This window comes from Pholcus phalangioides, unplaced genomic scaffold (assembly GCF_987345545.1).
Source record: "Pholcus phalangioides strain wild (caught in Gottingen) unplaced genomic scaffold, Ppha-v1.0 ptg000039l_1, whole genome shotgun sequence".
Classification (NCBI taxonomy): Eukaryota; Metazoa; Arthropoda; class Arachnida; order Araneae; family Pholcidae; genus Pholcus; species Pholcus phalangioides.
In genome coordinates this window covers 12569418-12593305 of record NW_028301625.1, presented here as the reverse complement: position 1 = coordinate 12593305, position 23888 = coordinate 12569418, and the positions used below count along the sequence as shown (strand labels likewise).

The following is a 23888-nucleotide window of genomic DNA, read 5'->3' as shown; positions in this document are numbered from 1 at the left end:
ATTCGCACTTTTTAATGCCTTCCCAGCAATAAGAAAGGTCCTCTTTGCTGTTCTTGTACAGCTTATGAGTTTTGCTAAAAAAACCGAATTCACAGGGGCTTTCGTATTATCGTAAGGGGCCGTTTCTAGCAATGAAGTACCGTTTTTTCCTGATGCGGTCCTATGTCGAGATGGGACTAGTGGAAAGGTTAAGGTTCGCATAATTGTGGCCCGGTCTGGTTGCACCTTTTACACATGCTCAATTCCAGCCCTTGATATGAAGTTAGACCGAACAGGAAATGAGTTATGATTTAGATTATTCATTTCGCAGCGACTGTTTCGTGTTTGATTTTCACGGAGGCTCCACCTCCTAGAGATAGAAGGCCTCCACACGCTGCTTGTGACGTCAGTAAGTAGTCCATTTTCCCTCAGAATATTCAGGGAAAAAATTCCCTGCTCGTTCCAGTATCATCGTTGTGCGGAAAAGAAATGATCGGGCTCAGAATTGGCGATTTCTATGCCCCACATCCAATCACTATGTGGTATTTGGGAGCCAATCAGGAAGATTCTACGCCAAAATAAGAAACGAAATAGGATGCTGCTTTTCAAAATGTGGCAAACTTGCTAGGTAGTCTAAATGACGTTTATGGCAACCCGTGCGGAGGTCTTCTATCTCTAGGAGGTCCTGGTAAGATCATGATAACGGTTGTTTCTGATGTTGGCCAACGAATGGGACAAAACACAAAATATGTCTGACAAAGTGTTTCAATGTGCAACTGATTCTATCGTGGAATATCCATTTTACTTCCGGGACCATCTCAGTATCAGGAACAAGTGTTAAAGTCGTGATGAAAAGATAGAGAGTCACTCACGAATTTTTTATGAAAGGGTAATGAAGGAGGGCGAGAAAACACAAGACCTACATACAATAAATTTAGTGTCTTAAGAATTGTGTTATCATGAGCACGGAAGGTAAGAGGAAACCCTGTTTGAAGTTGAGCGATACTTATTAGTTGGGTGCCCCTGGTCGACCTTGACTGATTCTGTCGTCTCTCTATGAAACATTCTCAGGATGACGTTTTTCGGTTCCGTTGGGGTGCATTAAAAACCGTGTCTATGTCTATCATTCAAGCGTGGTTAGAGAGTTTATGCGGAATTCTGTATTATAAGAGACAACACTCCGGCCTCTCTTCAAATTGCGAGTAAATCTTCTGCATTTTACTGAAGATTTCCGTGGAGAGTTGCCGATAATTTTTGGTGCCCTTACAGGAGCTCGTCTCATAGGCGGGATAGACTTGGAAGTCTGACGCCACGATCATTATTGCTGGGAGAGCACGATTACGATGATGTCAATTCATATATACATTAGATCAGTCGACTCCACCTTTGATGCTGGGGGGCATGCCCCATGCCCCCTCCGTATCACCACCCATGGCTCGTCTTTAGGCGCGAATGCGAGCCGATCTTCCCTTTAAAAAGTCTCGCCACAGAGAGCAACAGACCTACCAACGGTACAAATGTAATTCAATCATTGCGCTTCCTTCTGAAATATAGATTGCAGCGCTGAAGAGTCAGACACAACACTAGACACGCACTCAGACTGTTAGGTACCCACACTTCCGTCGCAACTCACTACGTAGTAAATTGCCCATAGATGGCGATAGACCTGAGTTGTTCTCGGTTTGAAAGAAAGAAAGAAAAGACAACAAAGAGACCGCACATTACTTGGACCTCGATCTTAGGGACAACAATAAATACTTGATAACATTTTCCATGCCAATAATCCAACGTAAATGTACATATGAGTTAAGATTTCGAATAACCAGCCGTCGAACCTTCAAAGTTGGATGATTGATTGTTCTCAAGAAACACGTCAATTTATATCCACTAATTAAGAAAGACTTAATAAGGGAACCTTTATATTGGATTCGGTTTGCGTTAAAGATGAATAGAGCTGAATAGAGCCCAACTTGAGCATTTTGTAGCCCTCTTTCCGTAGGCGTGTGAGTGTTTATTACAGTAGAAAGGAGTAATTGAGTTTATAAAGTGTGGTAAAGTTTCTTGATGATCGCATTTTTTGCGGCCCTGTCACCCTTCGCACATGCTCAATTCCAGCCCTGGATATGAAGTTAGACCGAACAGGAAATGACTTATGTTTGAGATTACTTGTCTCACACGAATGTTTCGTGTTTACTTTTCACGGGGGTCAGATCATGATAAGGTTCGTTTCTGATGTTGGCCAATGAGTGGGACAAAACTCAAAATATGTCTGACAAAGTGTTGCAATGTGCAACTGATTCTATCGTGGAATATCCATTGTGCTTCCGGAACCATCTCAGTATCAGGAACAAATGTGAAAGTCGTGATGAGAAGATAGAGTCACTCACGAATTTTTTTATGAGAGGGTAATGAAGGATGGCGAGAAACAGCGCAGACTTACATACAATAAGTTTAGGGCCTTAAGAATTGTGTTATCACAAGCACGAAGGTAAGAGAAATCCCGTTTGAAGTTCAACGATACTTGTTACTTGGGTGCCCCTGGTCAACCTCGGTTGATTGTGTCGTCTCTCGATGGAACGTTCCCAGGAAGAAGTTTTTCAGTTCCGTTGGGTCCATTAAAAATCGTGTCTATGGCTATCATTCAGGCGTGGTTAGAGAGTTTAGGCGGAGTATTATAAGCGACAGAAATAATGCAACAAAATAATCATCTCGTGATGACGCACCTCCCCCGGTGGGCGGTACCGCCGTCTGTCAAACAGAAACCTGCTGCCAACAAGGGCAAACAGAAAAACGCTCACGTCTCATTCGATGCTAAAACGCAAAAGCGTAATTTATTCGTGCGGTAGCCACGCTAGAATTCACGCATCGTTGCCGCAAGCCAATCAAAACCCGAAATCTAAGAGACAAAGACGGGGGCAGGCATGGGACAAGGGCAACCAAAAAGGTAAAAAAATAAAAAAACACATAACACACAGAAAGAGAGAAACATCAAAAATAATACACATACACACACACACACACACTTAGGGTCTAGGCAAAAGCTTTCACGCTATGACTGATGGCCACTGCCCCGATTCTTCCATCCAACCAACCAACCCAACAGCTACTTTAGCGTGGTCCAGCAAATTAAGATAGGGCACCGTATTCTCCCGGGTGGAAAGAGTTCGTTTCCAGCTAATTATAAGCCTAAAATATGCACCTAAGCTCTTACGTTCGAGAGAAAGTGGAGCGAGAGAGAGAGAACAGGCGGCGTGCCAGAGAGCCCTGTATAACTCTATCATCACGCGAACCAACAAAGTTCGGCAAATTGCTACTTTTCCAGAAAGCAATTTCCCAATTTCCTCTTGTTTTTATCCTCACATGGTTCTTTGTATATACGTGTGCCTTTCCGTGAGCCAAAATGTTTCCAGCAAACGCCCACGTTTTCGTTATTTTCGCTTAGAAGCCCGGCTCGTTCGTCCACCACCAACCAACTCGATGCACCACCCGAGTATAATACTGACTGGGCAAACGAGTAATGCCGAGTAGTACTATTATAAATCTGGTGTGAAATCCCCTACCCCGGCGTAAACTGTCTAAATTGGGAGTAATGCATGTCTAGAAGATGCACTCCTCAACATTTCCCTTGACACATGAACACGTAAATTTCAAATAATTAGACTCGAACCCTCCCCACGACCACCAACAATCACTATCTTAATGGTGAGAGATCATGGAGAAAGACGACCAACGAAAGAGCCAGCAATAACCGTTTCCACCCTTTTCTACCAGAATGGAATACTTGCAAGTAACAGCCACATACTTTCGATTTATTTTTCATTTGCCGGCAGAAAATTTCAACGAGGTGCCCTATAAATTGTCAATGGCACTCGAAACTTTCAATAATTTGTTTCTTGAACCCCTGTTGTAGTAGCGGGTGTCATCAACTCGACAAAAATTAAGAGATTGTTGAAACCGGAGACCCTCTTTTACAGGTTCCGGTAAAGTCTCATTTCTGTGTGTGTGATATTCCAATTACTGACGATGTCGATTGGCCATGTATGTCACCCAGAGACCTATTGTTGCCGAGAGTATTCGAGAGAGGAGGATCGGTTTTCATATACCTAGCTACAACATTAAACTGAATGAGAAACAATAATTATTTGGAAATAATACAAATTGAAAATTTTTCAGTGGCGTTTATTATTGCAAGATATGAAATTTCTTTCCCAAAAATTTTTCATTACTTCCTCATTATGCTAATTGTTACCTATAATGATCGAATTATCTCCATTTTTCGGTACGTTGAGTATTTAAAATTTACTACATAGCATTGCAGACGCGAAAAAAATTGTAAATCCCTGTTAATTGATGTTTCATTTTAGTGTTAAATTTATAATTAAATCCCGTTCCTGATGGCAGTCATGGTATTTTAACATTAAGTAAGAATTCCTCTCTCCATAACCGCAGGTTCCTTCGCAATAATGACCAATCCTTTTCAGACCCGAACATTCGTTTTTTGGAATTTTCAAAATGTTTTTGCATTTTTGATACTCAAAAAATGCATTACAAACATGAACGTCGGTATAAATATTCATTTTTTCAAATTTTCATTTTTGAAGATATAAAATTCCAATTTTTTTCAGCCAAGATGATGTATATTCATCTTCACATACAATTTTTTTTAGAATTTTATTGCTAAATTTTATGTAATAAATCACACTTTTCCCGGAGGCATTTTCTCCTTGAAGCAATCTTAAAACCCACTGAAAGTTGAACTTTAAGTGCTGCCTTCAGATGAAAACCTCCAAAGTTCATAATTACCACATTTATAACTCAAAACTTACACAATCCTTTAAGCCAATAAAAAATTCTACGGTGAGGAAAAAGCAACCCACACATTTGTTGCACCAGGGTCTGAAAAAGGCTGAGAGTGTGAATAAATAACAATGAGAAAATTTGAGTTATTTTTTGATACTTCAGAAAGTGTTAAGTTGTTGTACTTCGATCCAAATGCGAAAGATTGAGATTATCGATTATTCGATTACTTTTCTCTCGCAATTATAAATGAGATAATTATAAGCCTTTTGATTGGTCTTCGCTTGAGATTTATAAAACGTTTTAGTCCGTTGCTGTATGTGTGTGTGTTGTATTTTGGGAAAGACTATTTAGATAGATAGTAATAGGATTGCAATAATCCTTATAATCGGCGTATCCCACATCGACTAAATCCAATTTAATATTCCTCTAGCGCAGTTTTTCTTAAGTTACTTACCCGCGGCGTCTTTGGGATATATTTTCTTCTTATGGTCCCCTGTCTTAACCAGCCAACTTCCAATCCAGAAACTAATCTATTCTGCTTACTAAATTGGTTTATGAAGAAATTTATAGTTAACAAACGTTTTTTTATAAATTCGATCAATTTTCGAGCATTCAGGCTAGAGTCCTATTAAACGTCTTTCTTGTGGGGTTCTATGAGTAGAGTTCTATTCGATTCTAAAAGAGTAGTCACACTTTTTCCCACCATTATTTCACTTAAATGCTTTATTTCTTCATGTCTGTGATTTTTCCACAGCTTTTTGTCGCTACCCTGCGTTCGCACATGTCATGGCTCTCCTTCAATTTTATTCTGAACTGTGGCCCTCCTTAGCACATACCAGAGTCTCATGGCAATAAATTGAGAATCATAACTCAGCTGAAGAAAATCAAATACAGTAGACTCTCCCTAATCCAGCATATATCAGACCAGGGTGTAACGGATTACCGAAATTACTGGATTTCTCGAAGTCAATTGAAAAGTACTTTGAAATAATATAAACTTCTGCGCAAAGACATGAAGAGAGACATCTTTTCCTCTTCTATACTCGAAGAAAACCCACCTAAAAACGCCGGATTACTGGACGGGCCAGTTTAACGCAAGGCCGGATTATCGAGAGTCTACTGTACCGAGTTTTCGGACATGAATAATTCCGCTAGTATTTTATGGATACGAACAATGTCTTTATAAAAGACATAATTGTTCACATTCATATTGTTGATATTTGCTATCGTTGATATTCATAAAATATTAATGAGACGATCCATGTCCGAAAACTCGGCATTTGATTTCCATCCACTGGAGCAGTGGTTCTCAATCGGTGCTCAGCGGAACCCTTGGGGCCACGGATCGGACATCCCTACTTTAAATAAAAGATATCGATGATCTCCTGCGGCGGTACTTCTACGACTACGGCCATGCATACGTAGAACTGTTTGATCGCAAGATGACTTTCTTCGAGACACCCACTTTGAGGGACACAGAACTCACTCAGGAGTCACACTTTGCACCGCTTGAAGCGTGTAAATGCTCGTCCAGATTTGTACTCACTTAAGGGAAGCCGGACTGTGGCAGACTACTGAAGGTAAAAGACCTTCCCCCTTCCTTTCAACATGGTAAGAAACTTTCATATGGACAAATATTATTTATCCACTGATTTATTTCAAGTTTTCACCACATATATTTAATTGTATATGCTATCTTATGCTAGTGCAAAATTTTACATTTCTCTAATACTTAATTTCATAGAAATTTTCAAAAAAACGCAATCAAAACAGCTGGCGCGCATGATAAAATAACGTGACATCAATAAAATCGAATAAAAATTTATTGAAAATAAAAGGAACTGTTCAGCTTATAAAAGGACAAAAAATATTCAAGATCCATTCATAAATGCTTGGGTTATATAAAAAAATTTAACTTTTAAATATTTAAAAAAAATTTTAATTTAAAATTTAATTTTGAATAAGACTGAATCGATAAAAAACCGTAGTCTTTTTCAGTATTTTATTAACTGGACAGTTTTTTTTATTCTGAACCATTTTTTATTCAATTATATTGATTTCATGCAGTTTTATCATTCATGCAAGCTGTTTTTAATGTATTTTTTTGAAAATTTGTAAGAACATTAAGTATTAGAGATATGTAAAATTGTATACTGGCATATATTTAGAATAGCATATCCTATATCGAATGTATGTGGTAAAAATTTGAAATAAATCAAGGGATACATAATACTTCTACATTACAAATTTTTTACCATGTTAAAGGGTACGAGACCCCTCAAACGATGTCTAGAAATACGGGTCTTCAACTTTTCAGACATTGTGGGCCAAATTAAAATTTCCCGTGATCCCTCGGGCCACAAAGTCATACTCCTAGTATTTACAACTGTTTTTTAAGATAGTGTAAAGATTCACTATGACTGGTGTCTTAACGGGTGGCAGGGCCGTCACTATGATTTTTGTCGCCCCCACAACTTTAAAATTGGATAATTCTATAATGGTGTTCTTTGTTCCCACCTAAAACTGCGACCCCAAAATTTTGCCTTCCAGGGCAGTTCCCCCCCCCCGCCCCCTCTAGTTATGGCCCTGACGGGTGGGCCCAAATTATTGAAAACTTTTATTTATTCTAAATTTATTCATTTCACTAAATATTCGAAATTACCTGAATTCCGAAATTAATTCTTTCATAAATTCTGAATGAAATTAAATTAATTAATGAAATGTGAATTATATATATATATATATATATTATTTTAGTAATTCTGAAATTACTTGTTTCTGTTATTCTTCAATAATTTTTTCATTAATTATGAATTTTTTATCAATTAGGAAATACTTTCATTCAATCATTACATCTGGAGTTATTTTTTTTAATGATTCTGAAATTACTTTTAAAATACTGTGTATATATTTTATGATCCTGAAATTATTTTTCATTATAACTTCTCTTATTTTTCCAATTACAGTATTATGAAGTTCCCTTAAAAACAACATTATTACGATCACGTTTCTAAAAGTAACCACGAAATTATTTTTTCATCAGTTATTTTTTTCAAAAATTACGATATTATTTTTTTCACCAATTGTGGATTTATGGTTTTTTTTTATCAATTATGTATTTTCATTAATTATGAGTTTTCATTAATTACGGAATTATTTCTTTCAATAATTCTACAATTATTTCTTTGAATACATTGTTTTCAGCATTTCTATAAAATTCGTAATTATGCACGCCTTTTTAATTGCCGAATCATTTCTCTCCCGAAAGGTGTTTTGGACCCGGTTCGCCCAAACTCGTTAAGACTTCCCTGGTAACACTGGACAGCAATGAAATTTCCCTTCATGAAAATATACAATTTCAAATGATTTTGACCTGCTGAGCACGGATATCACGATGAAAAAGTTTTTGACGTGAGAATTTCTCACGTCATTCACGAACATTACACACGTTCTTTTGACCACTCACTGAGTACTCACTGAGGCTACTCACCTTGTTCTTTGCTCTCTGGATCGCTCTCATGCTCACACACTCTCTATGTCATTCTTTTGATCAGTCATATGCTTGCACTTGCACACGCTCTAAATTACTCTTTTCGCCGCTCACTGACCTGTTTTTCCTCTTTCTAAGTCACTCTTTCGCTCATTCACATGCTTGCACACGCTCTGGGTCATTCTTTTGGCCTCTTACTGGCCTGGTTCTTTGCTCTCTATGTCACTCCCATGCTTGCACACTCTCTACGCCACTCTTTTGATCAGCCACATGCTTACACACGTTCTTTTGGCCGCTCACTGAGACTACTCACCTTGTTCCTTCTCTCTGGATCACTCTCATGCTCACACACTCTTTAGGTCACTCTCATACTCACACACTCTCGAGGCCACTCTTTGATCAATCACATACTTGCACACTTTCTAGGTCACTCTTTTGATCAATCACATGCTTGCGCACACTGTAGGTTACGCTTTTCGTCACTCACTTACCTGGTCCCTCGCTTTATAAATCACTTTTTTGGTCATTCAAATGCCTGTACACGATTTAGGTCACTCTTTCGGTCTCTGAACTGGTCCTCGCTCTCTACGTTAAATTTTTAGTCATTCACTTGCTTTCACACGCTCCAGGTCACTCGCTGTCAGGAGAGAGGCAGATTTATGGTAGTCTATAAAAATTTTGTGGCCTTTTTCTCATGTTATAATAATTTTCTTGGCAACTCAATCCTCAAATTTGCCGCCTCTATGAACTTGCCGCAATGCGCTGTAGAACGGCTAATCCCCTGCCCCCCCCCCCCTGTTAATACGCCACCGGTCATTCTGCTGGTGATTATAGAAACTTCATAAACAGCTCACAACAAGTTCTAGTGCTCAAAAATCAGGAAACCGATTATTGGATACTAAATTGGAGCGGATTAGATTTCGATTCAAATCTGCCTATTAAATATGGGTATGCGATTATATTAGTTATAGATAATGTTATTGATTTTCGAGGTTTTGATCGATAAACGCCCAAGGTTTCGCAATCGGATCACAGCTGGATCGCTGTCAAATAATCGAATACCACGTGGATCTCATTCCCTGAAGGATAATCTGAGGCCTACAAATGCTATTTTACCTCAGTATAATTTTCACTAATAATCCTGTTTCAAGTCCATGCCGAGAGACATAGGATGACAGAATGTTCTAATGATAGATTTCGTTATGCCAGGTGGCACCTCTGCACTCTTTAAACAAGTTATCTATTCATCATTAATGACGTATTTTTGTAATTATATATATACATTTGGATTTTTAAAAAAGAAATTTTTATTCACCCAAATTGATAAAAATATTTTGAAAAAATCGAATTTGGAAATATGCACAAAAAAGTTAAAAATAACTATGTATTATAATAAAAAGAATTTGTAAATGTACCAATAAATTATATGGACGATTAGTTTTCAAGTTATTATTTGCTATGCTGAATGCACGTTCTATGTCAACAGATGTTATTTAATTTTAACAAAAGTTTCAGATGGACGTTTAGAACAGAGGTTTATAATGTTTTTGTGTTCCACGAGCCCCCTTGTCCATTAAAACAAAGTCCACGGACCCCTTTACAAAATAAAATTCAGGATATAACAATGTGAAAACGATAAGTTATTTGTTTCTTCATCCACACTCCATGAACCCCTGGTTTAGAGGTACGTATTCTTTAAGATAATCTCGATTCATTCTCTAGTCACCAGAGATGAAATATACACTAGAGTCAGCTCTCCGGTGAACAGTAGAACATTTTAAAAAATTTTGCCATTTATATTTGTTCACAAGAACCAATAAACACAGCTTTACTATATATATCCTATAAACTAAAAAACACATTCTTGAATATAATTTCAATAACCACTGTGTGGATGAGAACTCTGTTAAAATGTTGCGATCGGTTCGTTTGCAGAGTATTGTTGAAGCACATTCATCATTGAAGTATCGTCAGTTGTTCCTGTAAATATTGAACATCAAAAATCATCGAGCCCAGGCCGTATCAGACTGAAAATTAACGCGATGCGAGATTTAAAGGATTAGTTTTCAAGTCAATTCTATTCTTTTATTCACCAAAGACGAATTTCGCTGATAAGCTTCTTGTCCCCGACACTTTAGTTTTTCCTTATCTTTGTTGACAAAGTACATTGTATTTATCCCGTTATCCGACGTCTAATCTAAATCTTGAAGCTCATTTTGATAGTGTCCGCTGGTTATTAATGAAACTCAAAGAAAAGCAATAATTGCTTCTCGTCATTAATTAGTTCTGCGGAGGTAGAAATGGGTAAAAATATAAACCATCTCTTAACACTGTTGACAGAAGGGATATCGATGTGAAGATATAATCCTCTTATATCCTCTTATAATTTGATGGCGTCAGCTCCTCGGATCAACGCTTCTTTTTTCTTTTCTTTTTTATTATATACTATATTTATTTTCTTTCTATTCATCCCGAAGAGACTTTAAGAAAACACGTCTTGTGTTTGAGAATCTGGCAATCACGATGGCATCCACGAAGAATCACCATGAACTCGTGGTAGGTCATCAACTCTCTCAAAAGATTCGTCCTTTCGTGATATTCACTCTCTGATGCACTAAAACTCACTCGCCGTGATCCAATGGTACACGCAATTCTTGAAAACTAGCATTTTTTCTTATTTCCGAGCATTATAATGTTTCTATGTTACATATAAAAAAATATTCTTTTTTCCCCCTATAATCTATTCGAGTCCCTGTATATCGTGCATGCTCAACCTATGACTCGCGAACCGAATATAGCCCTTCGAGTCATCTAATGCGGCCGCGACCTCAAACTTAATTTTGTGAAAATGAACTAAGCAGCACGTAACCAGATCGCCTAAATGACCCGCGGCACATTCACAGATCATTTAAATGACCTGTGACACTGTCCTAAATCAATTTAGTGGTTCTCAGTACATTCTTATCTCACTTAAGTGGCTCACAGTACATTCTTACCTCACTTAAGTGGCTCACAGTACATTCTTACCTCACTTAAGTGGCTCGCAGCACATTTTCAAATCACTTAAGTGCCCGCGGCAAATTCCCTGATCACTTGAGTGCCCGCGGCACATTTACGGATCACTTATGTGGCCGCGACACGTTTTCAAACCAATAAAGTGTGGCCTGCACTCTTCAAAAAAAGGTTGAGTATATTTTCCAACTAGTATAACAATGTTTTCGAGAGCCACTCGTGTGATGTTGTAACGGGAGATCATTTTTGTCGCACTACGGTCATTTTCTGCACACGAGAACTAATTAAACCCCGGGACCTACAATTTATTACCGATTCCGAACGGCAGTTTTTTTTTTATATACTCACCGAGAGGTCAGTGCGCTAATCCCTCGGCGTGGGACTCCTTGAGGTAGAAATCTTTTTCTGTGGTCATGTCACCGTGTCAGGAAAGTTTCTGACAAGGACGAACCGGGTATCGAACTCCCGACACCTCTAAACATCCTTTGGAACTTCAGGCGAGCATCTTGTCGACCTGGGCTACCATGCCCGTAATAGATGATCACAAAGAAATAAATTGGTTCAGAAAATTTTGAGTTTTTTATATTTTTTTTCGATAGCTTGCTGATAAATTTTACCCGATCAGAATCGTTATGTTCCGGGAAACCAATGCCCAGTGAAGCTAAATGTGGTTCATTGGCATCCACGTCAAAACCACAATTTCACACAAGACGGCAGGAATTCATTCTGTGGCCTACAACCAATTCTCGGAACATAGGTTTGTACAATCTGTGGTTACACAATCTACAAATATATCAAATAGTTGTATTCCGTCGCGGTTCACCTATTGAAATATATTCTCATTTTTATTGCCATATTTCTTTGTGTAAGCACCGCATGGACCACAGTAAAAAAAGTCGACGCGGTGCTTTTTCGCATAATTACCGTCTTCTGATGTATTTTGAAAACATAATGTTAGAAAATGCTTGATTAATGCTCGGAACTGTTCCTGGATAGTTGAAAACGTTATTATACCCTATACATTATGGAATCAGTATGTATTAATTAGTTTTGATATTTGAATTTTATATAATAAATATAAAATTCATTTTCTATCTGTCTGTGTATGTTCTCTATACGAATCTACAATTTTAGACCGGTCATCGCCAAATTTTGCATATATACCAAACGGGGTCCGACTTGAACGGTAGGCTACTTTAAAAGTTTGTCAGAGCTGGGCAAATGCCCAAAATGGGAGAAGAACTGTTGGGCAACAATGATTCCTGGGTCTCAACAATCACTTTCGGAATGTTTATTTTGGTTACCGTGATTCCCTAGCAATGCGTTTTAGACATGCATATGCCTTTACAATGTTTTGTCACATCTTTAATGCTGTGAGTATTATGAATAATAGTTTATTCCTTTATAATGGTTTGTCACTTTTTCAATCCTCCCAGTAATAGAAGAAAACCCGGGCATCGTCGGGTATTATAGCTAGTAATGAATATAAAATTCATACTTAATTGCTTGGAAATAGTTGTTTGAAACAAAAATTGATTAACGTACATGCTCCCAGTCTCCAAAATTATGTTTTAAAAACGTAAGCGCCCGGGTGGATACGCTAACAGGTATTGTACGTAATAACAATAAAGGTTCGCGGTCAATAATAGGTCAAGGGTCGGGCATGTAAGTTTTTCACACTTCTGGATGGTTGGATATCCATTGTTAAATAAGTTTTGAAAATTTTTAGTATTCTATGGCAATCGTCATCAATATATTCAGGTTTTTGTTGTTACATCAAGGAAATTAACGATTTAATCTGGTGATCATACTAAGATTTTTTCTATAATAACAATACACAGATTAAGACTTTAGTTTCACGAAAATTTACTTATTTTTATTATACTCAATCTCTATTATTATACAGATCTTGAGAATTCCGATTAACGTTTGCCGTTTTTTTTTTTTTTTTTATGTTGATAATTTTATCTTTTTGTTGGAACGTTGCTTTTGTTAGTTAGTAAAGTTTCCGGAAACACCCATCCTTCGGGAAAGTTTCGAAATCTCTCGCTCTGAGATGCGAAGCGAGGTAGGTCCGGTTCTTCAATGTTCAATGTAGCATCTAGGTTCTACTATCTAGACAGACTGCTGTCAAATTTCAGGTAGAATCAAACTGTCCAAACGTTGAAGTGTGAATCCAAAACTGAGAAATTGAAAGCTTCATCCTCATCTCAACCACTCTCAGGGTGCCACGAACATAAAAACTTAGGAATCTTTCCTTTAATCGATCAATTAAAATACACATATGAATGATACTTCCATTAACAACATTAGTTGATGAATACGTTCAATATCTCCAGCCGCCGAGTCTAAATTAAAGCTAAATAATGCAAAAATATTCTCAATCGGTTTACAGAGTGTCCTGTAAGTGCTAATGCGGCCTTTATCTCATCAACCGTCCGTCGTAGAGGTATAGTTTCAATTTCAAAAATGCTCAAAAGGTGTTCAACAATTACCCGATGCCAGTTTTGAAAGTGAAAATACAGTATGTAACAAAATTAAAAATCTTAAACTTTATACGGTCCCATTGCCATCTAACTTCCAATTAGAAAGTTGTTGTTCTTATTTTGTCTCTCTCTCTCTCTCTCTCTCTCCTGAGGCCAACAAAAAAATTCTACGTTTCTAAATGCAATATTCACTGAGATATTTGAATTAAAAAACCAGAGAAAAAGAGGAAGAGTAGCGTAAATGAGGGAACGGAGCGTTGTCCGTTAGTTTTCGCTGTTCTTTTATAACTTTTCTCCGATTTTTGAATTCAAATATCTTATCGCATATTGCACTCAGAAACGTGGAATTTTTCCTGTTGGCCTCAGGATATACAGGGAAACAACTTTCTAATTGGAAGTTAGAGTATAAGGGAACCGTTTAAAAAATTTGGATTTTTTTTTTTTATTTTGTTACACACTGTATTTCTACTCTCAAAACTGGCACAAAGTAATTTTTGAACGCCTTTTGAGCATTTTTTAAATTGAAATCATACCACTACGACAGACGATTGATGAAATAAAAGCCTGATCAGCACTTACGGAACACCCTGTATATTCCCATCCCATCTCGATTAAACGGTTTTGAAATAATGTCGTTACGGGTTTAATTATCTCTTCGGCCGTAAATGACTATATGAACACCGCATAACTCTATGAATAATATTTAAGTAGCTTATTTTTGAGCTCGCATTAGCGAAAGTCCGGAAATTATAAGATTATTTAATGCTCATCTGCCTATTTAAGATTCTGTCTTTCAAATTTAATTTCACCCACACCCATTTTAAAAACGCGAAAGATAATCTAATGCTGCTTGCAGGCTTTCACTGTTAACCGGAATTCGAAATTAGGCTGCTAAAAAGGATTTTTGTTTTTTAATATTAAAAGAGCCGCCGAGGCTTTTAAATATTTCGAAACCACTAATATGTGATGGAAAATGAAAATTATTAAGTAGTAAAAATTACAAAAAAATAATATAATCCCGCTTTTAGTGAAAATAACTCTCGAATTTTATTTTTCTTTCTCGTCATTCACACAGATATAATTATTTTCCATAATTCTATTATCATTTATTTCAGGCAAGAATCTTATCATAACCATCAACGTATGGATTAAGAATCATAAAAGGATATAAGTTCATTAGCGAATATGGCTTTTAATTAAGACGATTAAGCAGTTTAATAGACGCTTCTCGATCTCTTCTCCTGCTGTTAATCCTTTATAATTTTTTATTTTTTAATTTCAATTAACCATCCAAATATATATGCATTAAATACTCATTCAGATAACTGATAATCGCTGAAGATCGTATCGAAATTTAATCGTTGAATTAAAGTGCGTGTTTTGTATTTTAAGTAAAATGCGTAGGCGGATATATATATTTGAAAGTCTGGAGGGCACGATGATCATTGCTAGGGAGGGGGACATGATGATGATGATGATGCCAATCCATGCATACGCATATACATCGGATCAGTTGGCCCCGCTTTTGACGCTGGGGGGCATATCCCGCCCCCATATCTCCTCCCGTGGTGAAATATAATCGTATTTAAATTCAATTATATAACTATTTCCGAGAATTTGAGATTTCGAAGGTATTTATTAATTATCAAGATATCCGGCGAATAGAACATTAGATGTGAAAAGATCGTATTACATCCGATTATTATTCTAAAAGCATGAATGGAAACTGCTATTTTTTTGTCCGTGTTACATCCATTAAAAACTTGTGGCAGTTCACATAAAAATTCTAATCTCACGGGTTGCCGGCTATATTTGCACAAAACACCCGGTCCATAAACCCGACTGTTCATTAAGTAACTACGTTGAGGCATTAACAGAATGGCGCATAAATAATTTCAATTGGGCGGTTGAAAGCCCAAGTCACGCTAACACTGATCCTTTATAGATACCGAAAATAGAAAACAAAACTAATATGTATCTAGATTTTGAAAGATTGTACATGGTGCGCCATCTAGCGAGATAGGTCTGAGACATAAACGAATGAAACAAAACTACTTTAATATTCTTTGTCGTGTGTAAGGCCGGGATTACACTATTAAAGTTTGATAAAAGTACTTTTATAAAACTTGAAAAATTCAACCAATAAGCGCATTGGTTACATTCGAGCAAATTCAACCAGTGATCTTATTGGTGGAATTTTTCAAATTGTATCAAAGAGCTTTTACAGCTCTTTTATAGTGTAATCCCGGCCTAATACAGTGTTCTTCAACATTTTTATACTTACGGCCATAGGCGCCGGAACCCAAGGCTGAGGACCCAAATAAAATTTGTAAGTGGACTGCCCCCCCCCGCCCCAATAATTTCTGAAAAAACAATGCAATGAACCTTCCCTCTCCTGCATACGCACTTCAGTACCGTATATCCGGGACGACCAGCAACTTTCAGCCCCCACATCCTGGAGCAGGGCCCCTAGATTGAGATCTTTTGCGGGGCCCCCCCTTTCCGGTCAGACTTTTCACGGGCCCTTCTATAGTTAATTTATTGCGTGATAAAGAAAAAAAATTATAATTATTCCGGGCAACAGGTCTCTAGAGCCCTGTCCGCCCCACCCTTGTGGGGACCATCATGACCCCACCTAATGTTTTCTTCATGTCCTCGTCTCTGCTTACGACTCGGTGAACATGATTGAAAAATCTCGCGAACCAGCGGAAATGGGAGGAATAATTTGTGGACCGGCAAAAATCGCAGAAAAAATTTGCGGACCGGCGAAAATAAATAGAAGTAAATTTTGTGGACCGGCAAAAACAAAAACAACAGAAGGAAGTGGTTTTCAGACCGGCAAAAAATAAATAAATACATGGGAGTATATAAAAAAATGAATGTATGAAAAATTAAATACTAATACAAGGCCACAATAGGCAAAATGCCCAACGAGGTGGCTGAGAATAGTAGAAGTAATTTGCGGACCGGCAAATTCTATTCAAAAAATGAATAGAAGAAATTATTTGCTGACCGGCAAAAAATAAATTAATAAATATTAGAAAAATTAATAACAGAAGTAGTTTGCGGACTGGCAAAAAATAAGAGGAAAATTGAATAAATCCAAATAATTTGCGGATTGGTGAAAAATAAATACAGTGAATTTGGAAAAATAATTTGCAGAACCTGCTGACAACTAAGACAGAAATAAAAACCAATATAGATACAGCATTGATTTGAAATTAAATCTAAAATTATGTAGTGGCTACAGGCCGGTCTTAACATAGGCGGGGCACGGTGCAAAAATAATATTTGGGGCAGGGGTGCGTTGGCAATTTCGGGGCCCTGTTTTGGAGCCCCCTTTAGTTCCGATATTATATATTTCGTGGGGGAGAAGAATCGTCTTCCAGAGGTTCATAGTATGAACTTCCATACATTATTACAGAATATGAAGAAGTGCACTGAAAAATATTCATACGAAAAATAAGAACACATAACTGTAAATTAGCATAAAAATTAATGAAAATTTCAAATTGATTAAAAATCAGAACTGAAAAAAAATTTTGATTTATGAAGCAATAAAATTCCAGCAATTCAAAATTAGAGAAAGAAATAATTCAAGGATTGATGAAAATTCAGAATTATTGAAAAAAGTAATTTATAAATTGGTAAAAGCTTTCAATAATTTTTGAGACCCCTGTTTCATTCGGGGTCTGGGTCCCTCTGACCCACAAAAAACTAGTAACAAAAAATACATTACTCACCTGGGGCAAACATATTTTTTTCTATCCCTCTATCAATTGGATGATGGTTAATTTTTGGATTTTTCAACATACAGAGTGAGCGAAAAGCCAAGGACATATTTTAAAAATTAGTGAAAAATAAATCAATAGACATAAAAAATTGCGGTTTGCACCAAAATACCTATCATGGCGTATAGAAGTTGTTTTGATGTATTTAAAAAATAATAATAATACTTAAAAACATTACTCACAGTTAGCGCTGTATCACGAAAAACTCGACATAGCATGCAACGTAAACAGTGCATAAATAACGTTAGTGATGATTTGCGTTACATAATACTACAACATTTCAATATGAGCACCCTTTCGCCCGTTTAGATGCAGCCCTAGCTACAAAGGGTGCTCATATCGAAATGTGATTGTTCTATGTAATGACATAAACACACCTATGTTTGACGGACATTGCGTTTGTGCAACGCTTTGTTTAAAATTCTTTCGACGTGAATACGTTTTTTAAATCGCATGACGATACTAGGAACATTCGCAAAAAGTTGCGTGACGAAATTATTTAAACGCTCATATATCTCAGAAAGTATCCAACACAAGTCAAAAGCAATGGTGATCTCAGATGCACATTGCATAGGTGCATCCAATGATATCACTCCAGTTACAATATCTCTTCCCGTCTGGACACCAGGCCCGCGGTCCTGATTCGTATAACAGTTTGTTTCACGCTATATCTCAAAAAAGTACGCAATCCACATCAAAAATAATGGTATGGTCAGATGCACATTGCAAAGGCGCATTCAACGATATCACCCCGGTTTTGATATCTCTTGCCGTCTGGACACCGGGCCCACTGTCCCGATTCGTAACAAATTGTTTTCCACTGTATCTCGAGCAGTTCACAATGAAAATAGGCGACATTGGTATCGTTTGTTAGATATTCCAAAGACAGAGCCGATGTCTACCTACCACGCAATTCAGGCACACAAAAAAAACGTATTCACGTCAAAACTTGCTGCCGTGTCTATGACACAGCCTACCCTAATTTTTTCAAGTAATTTTTATGCAAATTCAGTGATCTCTCACTTATGAGCGGTGCAAGTAAAAAACATACATAAGTGAGAGAGGCGTATAAGTGAATATATAGCATTATTTACTCCAATATCTTTGCAGAAAATCGTCTCAAAGTGAGAGAAACGTATGAGCGAGAGGGTTGTATAAGTGAGATATTACTGTTTTTGTGTAAAATGAATATTTTCGATAATTAAAAAGTTCAATGAGTGTCATAGTATATATACAAAGAAATTTTATTTATTTATGACTTTTTAAAAATGAAATTTTTATAGAAATTTACCTGATTTTCAATCTGAATTTTTATTTCATGAACATGGACATTCCTCATGACCATTAATAATTTTTTTTAAAAATAGGAAAAAATGTTTTTTCCCAAATTTTTTTGTCTCAAGGTAGATACGATATCTCAATTATATTTAAAAATAATTAGTAATTACAACATCATAATTACTAATTATTTGTATCAACTCAAGTTAACTCATTTATATTGATTGGAAAGTTAAAATTAATTTTAAAGATCATTAATTACAAAAATAAACATGCTAAATTGATTCCCCAATTTTTTTTTAATTTCTCAAATATGTTATTTAAGTTAACCAGTTATTGTGCAATTTGATCAAGAATCTGAAGAGCACAGGTAAAAAATAGGTTAATTATGCACGGTTTGTGTTGCATTCTATGTGTTATGTCGAGTTTGACTGATACAACGCCATCTCTGTGAGTGAAATTTTAAACTATTTTTCATTCATAAAAGAAAAACTATGTCATGATAAGTATTTTAGTGCAATGTTTCTCAACCTTTCTGAAAACAAGGACCTGTAAAATGTATGAAACAATTTGATGGACCACTTGTGACTCGTACTCGAAACAATCCTGTAATTGTCGTTGTTCCGATTTTTCTATACATTTACCCCGTTTTTTTAACGATGGTTATTTGACCTGCATTCTCCTTGATGATGTATGGTGAACTTGAGTATAAAGTAATAATTTTATTTCAGACCATATAATTATTACCAATATCAAATATAAAGGATGAATAATTTTATCAAGTCTGCCTGCGGACCACCTATGCCATCGTCGTGGACCACAGGTTGAGAAACACTGTTTTAGTGCAAAATCACGCCTGTTTTTATGTCCATTGGTTCATTTTTCATCAATTTTTAAGATGTGTCCAGAGCTTTTCGCCCAACCTGTTGTATTTTCACTAGTATTACCATGAGCGCGGGACCCGGTTCGACACTACCTGTCACAAACTCCTGAGGGCGGCTTTGCTCGACAATTTACTGGTTTTTCAAATAAGAAATTGCGAGTTCTTCTTCCTGTTTTTTTAGTGATAATTATTTATAATGAACAGATGTTCGATACAAAAAAGTCGGAAGAATGGTGAATATATTTCCTGGAGAAATGTCAGGAAATAGTGGAAAAACCTTTTGCTAGTGTAATAGGACAAAAGAAGAAAACCGTGGGAGTTTGTCTCCCTCATTGTTTATTGTTTGAAATACGTGTAATTAACTAGGATACATAGAATCGTACATAGACAGTTACTAGTTTCTACAATAGTTAGTAAACAACTAATAAACAATAGGATCGTATATTCATTATATATACTGTCGGGCCCTATCATACGGCTAATTAAATCGAGATGCCGCAGCAATTTTTAGAACACGGGAACCAGCCTTTTTCCTGGTCGTATTAATGACGTCCAACAGAAAATGTGTGTCTATACAAAATTGTGACTATTTTTTATTGCGATACATTATTTTTTGTTATCAATATTGATTATCATTTTTTTGTTTTTTCAGACATGGAACGAATTTATCGGATGAAGAGAAACCAATATACAGCCGAATGATATGACAGTTCACTTCTAAAAATTATTATTCGGCAATTCAGGAAGATATTGATGATCATCGATGAATAATGAATCAAAACTTCAAATGCAATGAAAATGTGTGTCATAATTTAATCGAATAAATTATTGGTTTTTTTTCAGAATTCGATTGTCACGCATTATTACGAAAAAGCGACTCAAGTACCGTCGACATACGTTATAAGGACTATGCATTATTGCGACGGTTCCATTATAACGACTTATATGATAACTCCCGATTTTTTTTCCTATTCATCCCATATTATTTTTCATCCAATATAATGTACTATAATGACCATTCAATACAATACAATGACCGAATTCATCTTTTCCCGCCTCATTTTTGCAAAGAAATATATAAAATTGTGTTTTTCATTTCCGAAATATTGTTCAACTTTGACCCTTGATATTGATCGGTACATACGTGCGCGTGATCGTAATTAATTATTAAAATTTTATTATTATTTTATAGCCTGATGCATTTTCACTGAACTTATCCACATTAAAAACAAAATAATAATTGTTTTTAATTCTGTCCAAATATGAATTCTCTTAACCCTACCTGGACCCGTGTATATTTGAACATGCATGAGAAACACACACATGATCAAAAAATTCATTTCACCTATTTATTTTCTCAATTTTTTTTTTGGTATTCTAGAAACCCATCTACTGCAAGGATGCTCAACCTTTAGGAGAGTGCGAGTCATTTAAGTTTTCATGTGGAACTCCAAAGTGGGCCACTTAAGGGCTGTGTAACTGTACCGCGGGTCACTCAAGTGATCAGTAAATGTGCCACGGCACTCTCAAGTGATCTGTTAATGTACCGCGGGCTGCTTCAGTAATATGGAGCTGTATCACTGGCAACTCAAGTGCACTGTACCTGTGTCGCGGACCACTTGAGTGATATAGAAGCGTACGTAGGATTTTTTCAAATGAGAGGGGGGTGGCGTTAAATTTTTTTTGTTCTGAAGGGAGGGGGGTTACGTTTTTTCCTGCAAAATAACACTATAATCTTTGATCGGGAGGGGGAGTTATAACCCCAAGACCCCACTTTTTGTACGCCAATGAGTGGAACTGTACCACGGGCCGCTTAAGTGCTCAGGAACTGTGTCGGGATTACTCAAGTGATCTCATGCCACAGCTCACTTAAGTGATATGGAACTGCGCCGCGATTCGCTCAAGTGGTGTGTAAATGTGTCACGGCTCCTTGAAGTGATATGAAAATATGCTGCGAGTTACTTAATAGATCTATAAATGTGCTCCTGGTTGATTAATTGATCTGTAAATGTGTTGCGGGTCGCTTAAGTGCTATGAAACTATGTCGCGGGTCATTCAAGTGATCTCCAAATACGTCGTTGGTCACTTAAATGATGTGTAACTACACTGCAGGTCACTTAAATGATCTGTAAAAGTGATCGGGCTGCTTATGAAATTAGGTCTGAAAAAATAAAAACATTTTTATTACAAAATTAGGTCTGACGTCTAGGGCCACGTCAGATGACTTCGAAGGCAACATTTACCGTGGGCCATGGGTTGAGCATGTGTGGTCTACTGTATTATAACGTGAAACCAGCTCTACAGAGAGAGAAAGAGAGAGAGAGAGAGAGAGATCCTTTGTGTAAAACCATAAAATAAATCCAAACGTGTACATCGACATCATTATAACTAACATAATATATCAGTCACTGACTATATAATCACTTGATCAACTGACCCAACTACTTGACCTTTCCGTCCCAAACCACTTTACTTTCGGTATTCAATACCGGAACCCATAGAGAGATCTTTCGTCCTCTAATCAGTCAATATCTTTAATGTCAATCCGATGAGTATCGAATAAAAATATAAGAAGACATCCGTCACTCTTTCTTTTTACCTTTATCTACGCGTTAACGCGTGTAGAAGCCATTGAAAAGCGATTTGAAATGCAATAATTAATCAACCGTTTGAAACTTTCGGCGGATTTTCTCCCGAGATAAGCGTTTCTATCCTGTAACTGTGTAACCAATCAGAGGAACGCCTCCGCAACCAACCAACCCAAAAATAAATCTCAAGTGTTTCTCTTCTTTCACAAGAAGACCTCCGGTGTAGAGACTACGATGATAAATAAGACATTAAGTGGTCAAGATTATAATGTACCTTGGGTTTTTCCTTCAAATCTCTTTTCAGTAGCTTGTTTTCACACGGCCTCTATGATTAGACAGTTTCGCCTCGCGAAATGACAATAATCAGCCCGAGCCCGTAAGTTAAAAAAATAATAATAATATAAAAATACAAAAAACTAGCCTGTTGTGGAAAGGGGCAGCGACGCCATTACAGCAGTGATTAATGGCGTTACCTTGTCAGGGACGAGAAAGAAAACGCATGTTACCAACAAAAACGCGTTAAGATACTGCCTTCATATATACATACATATTTTTTTTATTTTTTGCTCTCGCTCTCTTCCCCCTTGTTCTCTCTTTCTTCAGTTTATATCTATATATATATATGTACTTATTTATTTACCTATTTATTATATTCTTTAACATCTTTTCAATTTCGGTTAAGCTCGTGGAGGCGGAAGCTTCTATTTGCGGGACCATTGCTGAGGATAGATGGTATCGAATCTTGTGAAATTTCTTAGAAAATTGGCGGTACAACCTCGTTTATACGTCACTCAGTTATACGGCTTTCACATTTATGCGGCTTCAATCGGTTGCTATACATTTTAATGTTAAAATTCATTTATTCTCCGCACAACCTCAGTTATTCGACGTTTGCACTTCGACTCGAACTCAAAATCTTTTAAAAAAAACGTCATTTATATCCATGAAATGCACGCAATTTCTGTAGACCAGGGTTGCACAACCTACGGCCCGCGGGCGCAGTGCGGCCAGCCAGTAGAAGTTATTCCGGTAGAAAAGTATCAATACACATAACACAATAAATAGCTAGGCTGACCATATTTCTTTTATAAAAATACCGCCAAAAATGTTGTCAACGCAAGTAGTCACCAATCTCAGCCGGATACAGTTGAAAAAATTGTCAAAGGTCAGTAAAATGGCCCGTTACAGCCAAATAGTTTCTCAAATAAAGTTGTAATTTAACTCCGAAAACTTTTTAACGGCAAGTAGAGTTGTCATTTACAGCCAAACAATTTGTCAAGTAAAGCTGCAATTTACTTCCGAAAAAAAGTATGATTGAAATATTTTACTTTTGTAACAGAATTTGGAGATTCAATTAAACACGTTCAATTTCATAATATTTTTGTGTCTGCTGTGTGTCTTCTTTTAACCAAGTCTTAGTTATGTGACTTTCACATAACTAAATATAGCCGGATAAAAACGACATTTTTATCCGGCCTCTGGAACGTCGTATAAACGTGGTTCCACTGTACAAAATGAATCATCCCCTTCATTTCCTGATTCCTGTAACTCGAAAGATTCATTTGTGATTTCACTATCCAA

At 36.7% G+C, this 23888-nt stretch overlaps 1 long non-coding RNA gene and 1 pseudogene across 1 annotated transcript in view; both read left to right on the top strand.

The window, feature by feature from the left end:
* The window catches only part of LOC149065597 (uncharacterized), a 72911-nt gene extending 52347 nt beyond the window's left edge, over nucleotides 1–20564 (top strand). The window contains exon 2 of the long non-coding RNA XR_016195604.1: nucleotides 20372–20564. This is a non-coding gene — a long non-coding RNA (uncharacterized LOC149065597). The remainder of the gene's footprint in view (nucleotides 1–20371) is intronic.
* LOC149065598 (U5 spliceosomal RNA) lies at nucleotides 1162–1230 on the top strand (annotated as a pseudogene).
* Nucleotides 20565–23888: the final 3324 nt, after the last annotated feature.